This window comes from Erpetoichthys calabaricus, chromosome 18 (genome assembly GCF_900747795.2).
Source record: "Erpetoichthys calabaricus chromosome 18, fErpCal1.3, whole genome shotgun sequence".
Taxonomy (NCBI): Eukaryota; Metazoa; Chordata; class Cladistia; order Polypteriformes; family Polypteridae; genus Erpetoichthys; species Erpetoichthys calabaricus.
In genome coordinates, this window is record NC_041411.2 from 53,789,683 (window position 1) to 53,801,485 (window position 11,803).

Sequence of the window (11,803 nt, forward strand, 5' to 3'; positions counted from 1 at the left end):
TTTTTGATTGTGTTTTGAAATTTTTGTTTGCATTTTTATATTAATTTGTGTTTTCAATCTTTTTGTTTGCATTTTCAATTGTTTTAATTTATGTTTTTAATTTGTGTTTTTAATTTTTCTTTTGTACTTTCTGTATTTTTGTTGGTGTTTTTATTTTTGTTTGTGTTCTGCCCTTTGGGGCCACTGTAACAATGGGTTGTGTAGCACAAGAAAAGAGGAGGTGGAAAGGAAGTTGGAAGAATGGAAAAGGGCTTTGGAAGATAGAGGATTGAAGATAAATATGAAGTCAGAATATCTGATGTTTAATGATGATCATGATTCAGGCTTTAGCCTGCAGGGAGAGCTGTTGGAAACAGTTGATACATTTAAATATCTAGGATCAGTGGTAGCCTAAGATAGAAAATAAGATGCAGATAGAGTGCAGTGTGAATGGAACAATTGGAAGTAGGTATTAGGTGTATTGTGTGACTGAAGAATTAAGGAGAAGGTTAATGGTAAGGTTTTTAAGATAGTGAGTGGTAAGACCATCAATGATGTATGTAGCTGAGACATGGGTAGTAAAGGGAGCACAGGAGAAGAATTTAGATTTGGCAGAAATAAGAATGTTGAGGTGGATATTTGGAGTTACAAAACAGGACAGAATAGTAAATAAGACAATCAGAGGCACAAAGTAGGTTGAAGTGGTATAGACATGTGATGAGAATTGACAATGAATATGTGGGCAAAAAAACATTGGGAATAGAAGAACAGGGAATGAGAAAGCAAGGGAGATCAAAGCGGAGTTGAATGAATAGAGTAAAAGAAGATTTGAATGAAAGGGTTCTGACTGGGGAGGAGGTGCAGGGCCAAGCTATTTGGAGAAGACTGATCAATCACATTGTCCCCACATAGAAGTAGAAAAGGAAGAAGAGGAACAGGAAAAAGATTTTGCTAAATGTATTTGTGTTGATTTACACTGTTTAAATATTGACCTGTGTCAGTCTGGGTTATCGAAAAGTGGACTGCTGTGATTTTTTTCAGTGTCTAGCCAAACAGCTACAGACCCAAGTTGAAAACCAGCAGGTGGAGTTAGGCAGAGGCTCAACGCAAGGCAGCAGAAATCCCATGAGACCACAGGATGATGTGGAAATGTATCTTAATTTTCTAGTGGACCATTGTCCATTGGTGCTGGCCACAGTGCAATTGGGGACAACTGATGGCTCCCTTTCTGATAGGGTAGACCCAGTGGGCCTTCCATAATATGGAAGAGCACATAGTAGTTGACTCTCCAATACTGAAGCACAAAATACTTCTTTGCTACAGGTCCATGCCAGCCTGACAGACCCAATGGTACAGAGACTGGCAATTTAACTGTGAGTGCAGTGGAAGAGCTCAGGTGTTGGACCTGCGGAGCAAGCTCACCTGCTCTTTGCACCCTGGTGAAAATACACACAGCAAGTGGTGGAGATGGAGGTGGCAGACTTCCTCATTCATACCCTGTCAGAACACCTTGTTTGCTTGGTACAGAGGCAATCCTGTGTGAACATGAAGTATCTGGTTGAGGTAGCTGAAAGACACTGTGCCACCCTCATCATGGAGAAGAATATGCACCATAACCACTCAAGTGCCAAGACCTGAAGGAGTGCCCAAGGAATAGAATTCTCCACACAGGGTACCAGTTCACATAATGATGAGCTGTCCCAAACTGGGCAACCCCACAGACTACGGTTGGGCTCCCACTAATAGGTACTGTTATGAGGTCAAGGCTATATTGTAACCCAGTACCGGCCCTATGTGACTCCAGCAGCAACACTTCCATTGTTGCTGGTCATTACATTTATCTGGGACTATACGATGGCAAAGAGGCCGGTCTCACCTGTATACACGTAGAGACCCAGCGCTACCTAACCACAGTGTGCTGGCTATTTGCTCAAGGAAATCTCCACCGACTGTGGGTGGTGTTGGTGCTACAACCTCCGTACACTGTCATACTCGGACGAGGCTTGCTGCAAATCAAGGGTGGATAGGGATGAAGGACAGCAACCCACATTCTCTGGGGGATTACCCTGCCACGGGTAGGTGAGAGCATGGTCAACCATAATAATGCAGCCAAATACAGTGCATCCGGAAAGTATTCACAGCGCATCACTTTTTCCACATTTTGTTATGTTACAGCCTTATTCCAAAATGGATTAAATTCATTTTTTTCCTCAGAATTCTACACACAACACCCCATAATGACAATGTGAAAAAAGTCTGCTTGAGATTTTTGCAAATTTATTAAAAATAAAAAAACTGAGAAATCACATGTACATAAGTATTCACAGCCTTTGCTCAATACTTTGTCGATGCACCTTTGGCAGCAATTACAGCCTCAAGTCTTTTTGAATATGATGCCACAAGCTTGGCACACCTATCCTTGGCCAGTTTCGCCCATTCCTCTTTGCAGCACCTCTCAAGCTCCATTAGGTTGGATGAGAAGCGTCGGTGCACAGCCATTTTAAGATCTCTCCAGAGATGTTCCATCGGATTCAAGTCTGGGCTCTGGCTGGGCCACTCAAGGACATTCACAGAGTTGCCCTGAAGCCACTCCTTTGATATCTTGGCTGTGTGCTTAGGGTCGTTGTCCTGCTGAAAGATGAACCGTCGCCCCAGTCTGAGGTCAAGAGCGCTCTGGAGCAGGTCTTCATCCAGGATGCCTCTGTATATTGCTGCAGTCATCTTTCCCTTTATCCTGACTAGTCTCCCAGTCCCTCCCACTGAAAAACATCCCCACAGCATGATGCTGCCACCACCATGCTTCACAGTAGGGATGGTATTGGCCTGGTGATGAGCAGTGCCTGGTTTCCTCCAAACGTGACGCCTGGCATTCACACCAAAGAGTTCAATCTTTGTCTCATCAGACCAGAGAATTTTCTTTCTCATGGTCTGAGAGTCCTTCAGGTGCCTTTTGGCAAACTCCAGGCGGGCTGCCATGTGCCTTTTACTAAGGAGTGGCTTCCGTCTGGCCACTCTACCATACAGGCCTGATTGGTGGATTGCTGCAGAGATGGTTGTCCTTCTGGAAGGTTCTCCTCTCTCCACAGAGGACCTCTGGAGCTCTGACAGAGTGACCATCTGGTTCTTGGTCACCTCCCTGATTAAGGCCCTTCTCCCCCAATCGCTCAGTTTAGATGTCCGGCCAGCTCTAGGAAGAGTCCTGGTGGTTTCGAACTCCTTCCACTTATGGATGATGGAGGCCACTGTGCTCATTGGGAACTTCAAAGCAGCAGAAATTTTTCTGTAACCTTCCCCAGATTTGTGCCTTGAGACAATCCTGTCTCGGAGGTCTATAGACAATTCCTTTGACTTCATGCTTGGTTTGTGCTCTGACATGAACTGTCAACTGTGGGACCTTATATAGACAGGTGTGTGCCTTTCCAAATCATGTTCAATCAACTGAATTTACCACAGGTGGACTCCAATTAAGCTGCAGAAACATCTCAAAGATGACCAGGGGAAACAGGATGCACCTGAGCTCAATTTTGAGCTTCATGGCAAAGGCTGTGAATACTTATGTACATGTGCTTTCTCAATTTTTTTATTTTTAATAAATTTGCAAAAATCTCAAGTACACTTTTTTCATGTTGTCATTATGGGGTGTTGTGTGTAGAATTCTGAGGAAAAAAATGAATTTAATCCATTTTGGAATAAGGCTGTAACATAACAAAATGTGGAAAAAGTGATGCGCTGTGAATACTTTCTGGATGCACTGTAAAAAGATCCACATTGGGAAAAAAATCTGCCACGTTCACCCTTCTCCTGCCCACCATTTACTGTAAAAATTGTTTAACGCTGTGGGCGCTGTAACTGCCCCTGCTACTTAAATCCTGGGAGTCAGAGATGGTACAACAGTCTGACATTTCTCTATCACCCTCCTCCCCTGCACTCACCACGGCAGAACCATCATCAGCCGTCTCTGCAAGAACTGCAAAAGCCCCCTTAGCAATAAATGGAGGATTAGTAGCATCTCCAACCTCTACGCCTGATCCCCGACTCATGTTCATCCGCTTTTTCATTGTACCACCGTCTTCTATCCCATGCCTTTTCCACCCTGGGTATCTAACTCACCATCTTTCTCAATATCAATATTTCCATCCTCCTACTCCACATCTCCTCATGAACTGCCTGGTACTGTTAAGGAAGCCGCCATATTTAAATCACTTTCATTCTCATCTGGATTCCCTTTTGGAATGTTTTCCTCATCCCCCTGAGGCATTGCCTCCACCTCGTCTGCAATCTCTCAGCCCCCAGCTACTACAGGACAGCTTTGAACTTCACCTTCCAACCTTTCCTGAACTTCATGTTCAATGTCTTGTTTTTCTTTTTCTTTCTCGGAACAATTTTTAATCAGATGTAGTTCACTCCTGCACTGTAAACATTTAATTTCATCAGAAATGTAAATGAGAGGGAGGTCAGTGGAATGGTGAGGAGGCAAGGAGTAAAGTTGACAAAGATGGATGAGTTTAAATACTTTGGATCAACAGTAGGCCTACAGAGTAATGGGGATTGTGGAAGAGAGGTGAAAAAGAGAGTGCAGGCAGGGTGGAATGGGTGGAGAAGAGTGTCTGGAGTCATTTGTGACGGATATCAGCAAAAGTGAAAAGGAGGGTCTACAGGACCAGCTATGTTATATGGGTTGGAGACCGTGGCACTGACCAGAAAGCAGGAGACAGAGCTGGAGATAGGAGAGTTAAAGATGCTAATATTTGCACTGGGTGTGACGAGGATGGATAGGATTAGAAATTAGTACATTAGAGGGTCAACTCATGTTGGATGGTTGGGAGACTGTCAGAAGTCAGAGAGGTGAGATTGCGTTGGTTTGAAAATGTGCAGAGGAGAGATGCTGAGTATATTGGGAGTAGGATACTAAGGATAGAGCTGCCAGGCAAGAGAAAAAGAGAAAGGCCTAAGAGAAGGTTTATGGATGTGGTGAGAGAGGACATGCAGGTCATGGGTGTAACAGAACAAGAGGACAGAAAGATATGGAAGAAAATGATCCGCTGTGGCGACCCCTAACAACAACACTAACATTTATTTATATAGCACATTTTCATACAAATAATGCAGCTCAAAGTGCTTTACATGATGAAGAAAGAGAAAAAAGACCAAATAAATAAGAATTAAAATAAGGGAACACTAATTAACATAGAATAAAAGTAAGGTCAGATGGCCAGGAAGAACAGAAAAAACACAAAAACTCCAGACGGCTGGAGAAAAAATAAAATCTGCAGGGGTTCCAGGCCACGAGACCGCCAGCCCCCTCTAGGCATTCTACCTAACATAATTGTACCTCATTGTATTCAGGGTTCTCATGGAAGAACTTGATGATGACGGTCATGTGCACTTCTGACCTTTAATCCATCAATGTAGGGACATCACGGTGCCTTGATAAGGTGGTGGTGGCGCAGGTCGCCACCCCAGAAAACCGAAAAAAGAACAGGAGCAGCCGAAAGAAGAAGAAGAAGAAGACACAAAAAATCACATAATCATATCCTTCAACTTTAAACTTCATTGCAATATTTAGATTCTCATTCATTCTGTTCAAAACCATGTAAACTTGTCTTCGGAAAGAAGCTTTAATGCTGGGGATTTACACCCCAATGGAATAAAACGAATTCTAGAAACAAGTGTGCCATGGCGCTCCAGCTCTTTTTCAATAGTTTCATTCTTTATAAACGTTGGTACATTTTAAATAATTCCTTTGCGGACTGGGGTGCCCAGCGGAGTTACCAGTACAAAAGATCTGTCAATAACTACACCTCTTTCCTCCACTATTGAGACCAGATCTACTGAACTTAAGGATAAAATAATTGAGCCGCTCATTCTGGAAGCCACCTGACTGACTGCTAGGACCACCGTCTCTAATGGGACAAACTCCTCTAACAGAAATTTTATCCCATGGCAGCGGCTCAAGGTCTCTAAATTCGTAGCCATACCAGCTGCAGTAGCCAAAACGCCACTCAGTACAAACAACGCTCAAAACCTTTCAATAATAGTTCAAAAGCATGACAGAATAGTGAAAAAGAATGAAAAAAATTGATAAAGATTCGGAAAAAAAAACACTCACCTCACTCAGAGTCTACCACAGCCACTCGTGCCAGATCAAACACCCAGCATGCACAGCGAAACAGGAAGGAAGTGCATAGATAGATAGATTTTAGATGGGTAGTTAGATAGATAGATAAGTTTTTTTAGATAGATCATTTTAATTTTTAAAATAAACTTTTATTTTACACAATAATTAAAAACATGAACACAGCAGTAATATGCAGTTAATAAATATGTAACAATTTCAAAAGAAAGCTAATACAATACAATACAATTTATTTTGTATAGCCCAAAATCAGACAAGAAGTGCCGCAATGGGCTTTAACAGGCCCTGCCTCTTGACAGCCCCCCAGCCTTGACTCTCTAAGAAGTCAGGGAAAAACTCCCAAAAAAACCTTGTAGGGAAAAATGGGAGAAACCTTGGGAAAGGCAGTTCAAAGACAGACCCCTTTCCAGGTAGGTTGGGCGTGCAGTGGGTGTCAAAAGAAGGGGGTCAATACAGTACAATACACAGAACAGAACAAATCCTCAATACAGTATAAAAATAAAAATTTTAGAAGTACGTAGCAGAATTTAACAGTAAATGATATCACATAAGATGATTTGGATATATCTTGAGTCCTGGAGACCTCATCCATCAAGCTGCCTCCCCCATTTGGCCATTCCATGGCTGAAACAGCGCTGGGCCAGCCAATCCGATGAAAGGACCCCTCCTTCTCATGATTCCTGCGATCCTCCATCAGGGATGACTTTACCTTGGGCAGGTAAAACAACATGACAGGTGGGCCGTGGCATCAAGTGCCACATTTCAGAACCGAGAAGAGAAACAGAATAGGTGAGGGTTAGTATCCAATTATAACTATCATGTTACTTATGTTTTAGTGCTAATGACTAACAACAGAGATGCAGTATGTACAGTTAATCAGCAGCTCTAGTCAGGATATGCTAAACTGAAGTAATGAATCTTCAGCTGGGATTTAAAAGCTGAGACCGAAGGGACATCTCTTATAGTAGCAGGCAGACCATTCCACAGTTTAGGGGCCCTGTAACTAAAAGCTCGACCCATCCATCCATCCATTTTCCAACCCGCTGAATCCGAACACAGGGTCACGGGGGTCTGCCGGAGCCAATCCCAGCCAACACAGGGCACAAGGCAGGGAACCAATCCTGGGCAGGGTGCCAACCCACCGCAGGACACACACAAACACACCCACACACCAAGCACACACTAGGGCCAATTTAGAATCGCCAATCCACCCAACCTGCATGTCTTTGGACTGTGGGAGGAAACCGGAGCGCCCGGAGGAAACCCACGCAGACACGGGGAGAACATGCAAACTCCACGCAGGGAGGACCCGGGAAGCGAACCCAGGTCCCCAGGTCTCAAAAGCTCGACCTCCCATTGTTATTTTATTAATCCTTGGAATCATAAGCAGACCAGCATCTTGAGATCTTAATGTGCGCTCTGGTTTGTAAGTCATGATAAGTTCCGACAAGTAAGCCGGACCTTGGCCATTTAATGCTTTATATGTTAAAAGAAGGATTTTGAAAACTTAACCGGGAGCCAGTATAAGGATTTAAGAACTGGAGTTATGTGTTTGTATTTTGATATAATTCTTGCAGCCGCATTTTGGATTAACTGGAGGCTGTATAAAGAACAGTTTGAACATCCAGTGAACACTGCATTGCAGTAGTCAATCCTGCTAGAGACAAATGCATGAATTATTTTCTCAGAATCCTGTTTATTTAGAAAGCGCCTTAATTTCCTAACATTTTTAAGATGGAAGAAACATGATTTGAACAACTTTGTAATATGCGCTTTAAATGACATGCTAGAGTCAAAGATAACTCCTAGATTGCGGGCTGATTCAGTATAATTAATGGGGATTCCAACTGAGTTAAATGATGACAAAATATTGTTATGATCAGCAGGGCCGGATTTTCCTATAGGCTAACTAGGCTTCAGCCTAGGGCCTCAAGATCAAGAGGGGCCTACATTCAAATTGTTAGCAAAATTTTATTATCTCTCATGTAATTTACAAACTTAAAAATGGAAGGTGAAAGGGCCTCATAAGTGGAATAGCCTAGGGCCTCTTTTCATATAAATCCGGCCCTGATGATCAGCGTCATTCCCTCCAACAATTAACATCTCTGTTTTATCTGTGTTTAAAGACAAGTAGTTCTCATTCATCCACTCCTTTAATTCACTAACACAACTAATTAAAGACAACATTGTAGAAACTTCATTTGATTTAAATGAAAGGTATAACTGGGTGTCATCTGCATACAAGTGAAAATTAACATTATGTTTCCTAATGAGAGATACCAGTGGAAGCATGTAAAGTGAAAACAATAAAAGTCCCAGTACTGAGCCTTGCGGGACACCATATTGAACTTCTGTGTATAATGATGGAGTACTGTCAGCACATTTCTGTACATATTGGAATCGATTTGATAAATAAGAACTAAACCAAGCGAGCACAGTGCCTGTAAGCCCCACATCATTTTCTAACCTGTGTAGTAAAATAGAATGGTCAATGGTGTCAAATGCTGCACTTAAGTCCGACAACATAATTACAGTGGAGTTTCCTTCATCAGACGATATCAGAATGTCATTTACAACCCGTGTTAGTGCCGTTTCTGTACTATGACCAGTGCAGAAACCAGATTGGAATTTCTGTGTGACTGAAGCTGACTGGCGACTACTTTTTCTAGTATTTTAGAGAGGAACGGTAAATTTGAAATAGGCCTATAATTATTTAGTATGTGTGGGTCTAGGTCTGACTTTTTAAGTAATGGTTTAATGACTGACACTTTTAGTGCATCAGGTACTGTGCCATGCAATAATGAACTATTTATAATGTTTAGAATAGGCGCTGCAAGAGCATCCATTGCACTTTTTACTAGTTTTGTTGGCACTGGATCTAGAGAACAAGTAGTGGGCTTCATTTTAAAAATTAAAGTTAAGACTTCCTGCTCAGTTACAGGATTAAAATTATTAAAGTGCTGAATGCAATGTGAGACAGGGTCTTCTAAGCTAGTATTTGGTTTGTAGTGTGATGCAGAGATCTGGGATCTTATATTTTTAATTTTCTCATTGAAGAAGTTCATAAAGTCTGTACTGCTAATATCTGTTGGTATTTTGCACTGTTGATCTGAATTTCCATTTGTTAATTTAGCCACTGTACCCGAGGATTTTTATTTTATTTTTATTATTGATTGCATTACTCCACTACTATTGCCCCTTACACGCCTCCTAGTCCGCACAAGTTATATAATTGTCCATAATAAATATACAATTTATAATTAGTTCATTATACCACCACTCCCCTGTACACGCCTCCTAATCCATACATAAATTTAAATAATTGTCCAAAATAAATACACACTTCATAATCAGTTTACTCCTCCATTACTCCCCCTGTACACGCCTCCTACTCCGCACATAATTCACTAATAATAATAATACATTAATAATACATTTTATTTATATAGCACCTTTCCCATGCTCAAGGCACTTCACAGAGTTTAAGATAGAACGGCAGGGTATATAGTATAAAGCATTGTACAAACCAGATAAATAAATAAAGAGGATTAAGACAGTAAATTCAGAGAAAAAGCCTAACACACAACATAATTTGTGAATTTCCCCCTGGGATTAATAAAGTATCTATCTATCTATCTATCTATCTATCTAATTGATGGTCTAGCACACACACACAGGTTACATGAGCAACTTGACATAGAGGTAAACTGAAAGAAGGGTAATAAAGTCAAGTAGAGCTAAAGCCTTCCTGAACAAACGAGTTTTGAGTTGTTTTTTAAAAGAATTCATGGAGTCAGCTGACCTGATTAATTTCGGTAGGTCATTCCAGAGTCTGGGCGCTATACAGCTGAAGGCCCTGTCACCCATAGAGTGTAGATTAGTGTGGGGCACAACAAGATTGCCAGAATCAGAGGACCTTAGTGGGCGGACAGGCACATAGTAATGGAGAAGGTCACAGATGTAGTTTGGCACAAGGTCATTTAAGGCTTTGTAGGTTATTAGTAGGATTTTATATTCGATTCTGTAAGACACAGGGAGCCAGTGAAGGCGGAGCAGGATGGATATTATGTGCTTGCTGCTGCTGGTTCAAGTAAGGACTCTTGCAGTCGAGTTCTGAGTAAGCTGGAGCTGTTATATAAGATTAGAAGGGGCACCTGCCACTAGGGAATTACAATAATCGATGCAGGATGTGATAAAAGCATGAACAAGTTTCTCAGCATTAGAAAAGGAGAGGAAGAAGCGAACACGGGATATGTTACGGAGGTGAAAGTAAGAAAGTTTCTTAATGTGGTTTATGTGGGCGGAATAAGAAAGGGAGGGATCAAATATGATACCAAGTTTCTTTGCACTAGAGGCATGGTCTGATGAGATCACCGCCAAGAGGGACTGGGAAGTAGCTCATTTTATTAAGTTGCACTTTAGTCCCAATTTGCAGGAGTTCAGTTTTGTTGCAGTTTAATTTTAAAGAGTTCTGCTCCATCCAGGTATTAATTTCACTGAGGCAGGTTGTGAGCCGAGAAAGCTCTGATGAAGTTCCATTTTTAACATTGTAATAAAGTTGAGTATTGCTAGCATAAAAATGATAACCTAGTCCAAAGCTATGAATAATATGGCCAAGGGGAAGCATATAAATACAGAAGAGGGCTGAGGACAGAGCCCTGAGAAACTCCTCGTGTGACTGACGCTGAGCTGGATCTGCTGTTGCCAAGACTAACAAACTCTTGCCTATCAGTCAAATAGGACTTGAACCACTGGAGGGCAGTGCCAGAGATACCCAGCATGTTCTCCATTCTGGACAGTAGAATGTCATGTCTGACAGTGTCAAATGCTGCACTGAGGTCTAATAAAATTAATATGCTGGTTTGTCCAGAGTCTGCTGCCATAAGCAAATCATTAGTTACCCTTATCAGAGCATTTTCTCAGCTCTGCTGCGCCCTGGAACCAGACTGAAAGGATTCCATCAAATTATTAGAAGTTAAGTAGTTGTTGAGTTGGGAGGCTACAACATGCTCAAGTACTTTTGACAGAAAAGGTAAGTGGGAAATAGGCCAAAAATTGTTCAGATTGTCAGCATCAAGACCAGACTTTTTTTAACATTTGTGGTTACAGAAGCGATTTTAAAAGTGATCTGCACAGATTCAGTGTCGAGGGATGAGTTTATTATTGTTGTAACAGTCGGGATTATACCATGAAAGCAGGATTTAACTAGTGTGCTAGGGATGGAATCCAGTACACAAGTAGTCAGTCTCATCTTACAAAGCAGGTTATTAACAGACGCAGATGTGACTGGTGAGAACTTAGAGAAAGAGCTGGATGGAGTGGGAAAACAGGAAGAAATATAAACAGCTGATGTATTTATGTTAGTTGAATTATTTAGATCTTTAATTTTGTTATGGAAAAAGTGGAGGCATTCCTCACAGACTTCAATAGAAGAGGTAGTTGGGCCAGATGCGGGTTCAATTAATTTATTAACTATAGAAAACAAAACCCTTGGGTTATCGTGGCCACTTTCTATTATTCTGCCATAATGGGTGTTCTTGGCAGCAGTTCGTGCTTCTCTGTAAGCTCTTTGGTGGTCAGAGAAAGCCTGGATGTGCATGGTGAGGCCAGTCTTACGTGACATTCTCTCAAGGTGTCTGCCAGCTGCTTTCATAGATTGCAATTCTGAATTATACCAAGGACCTGAAC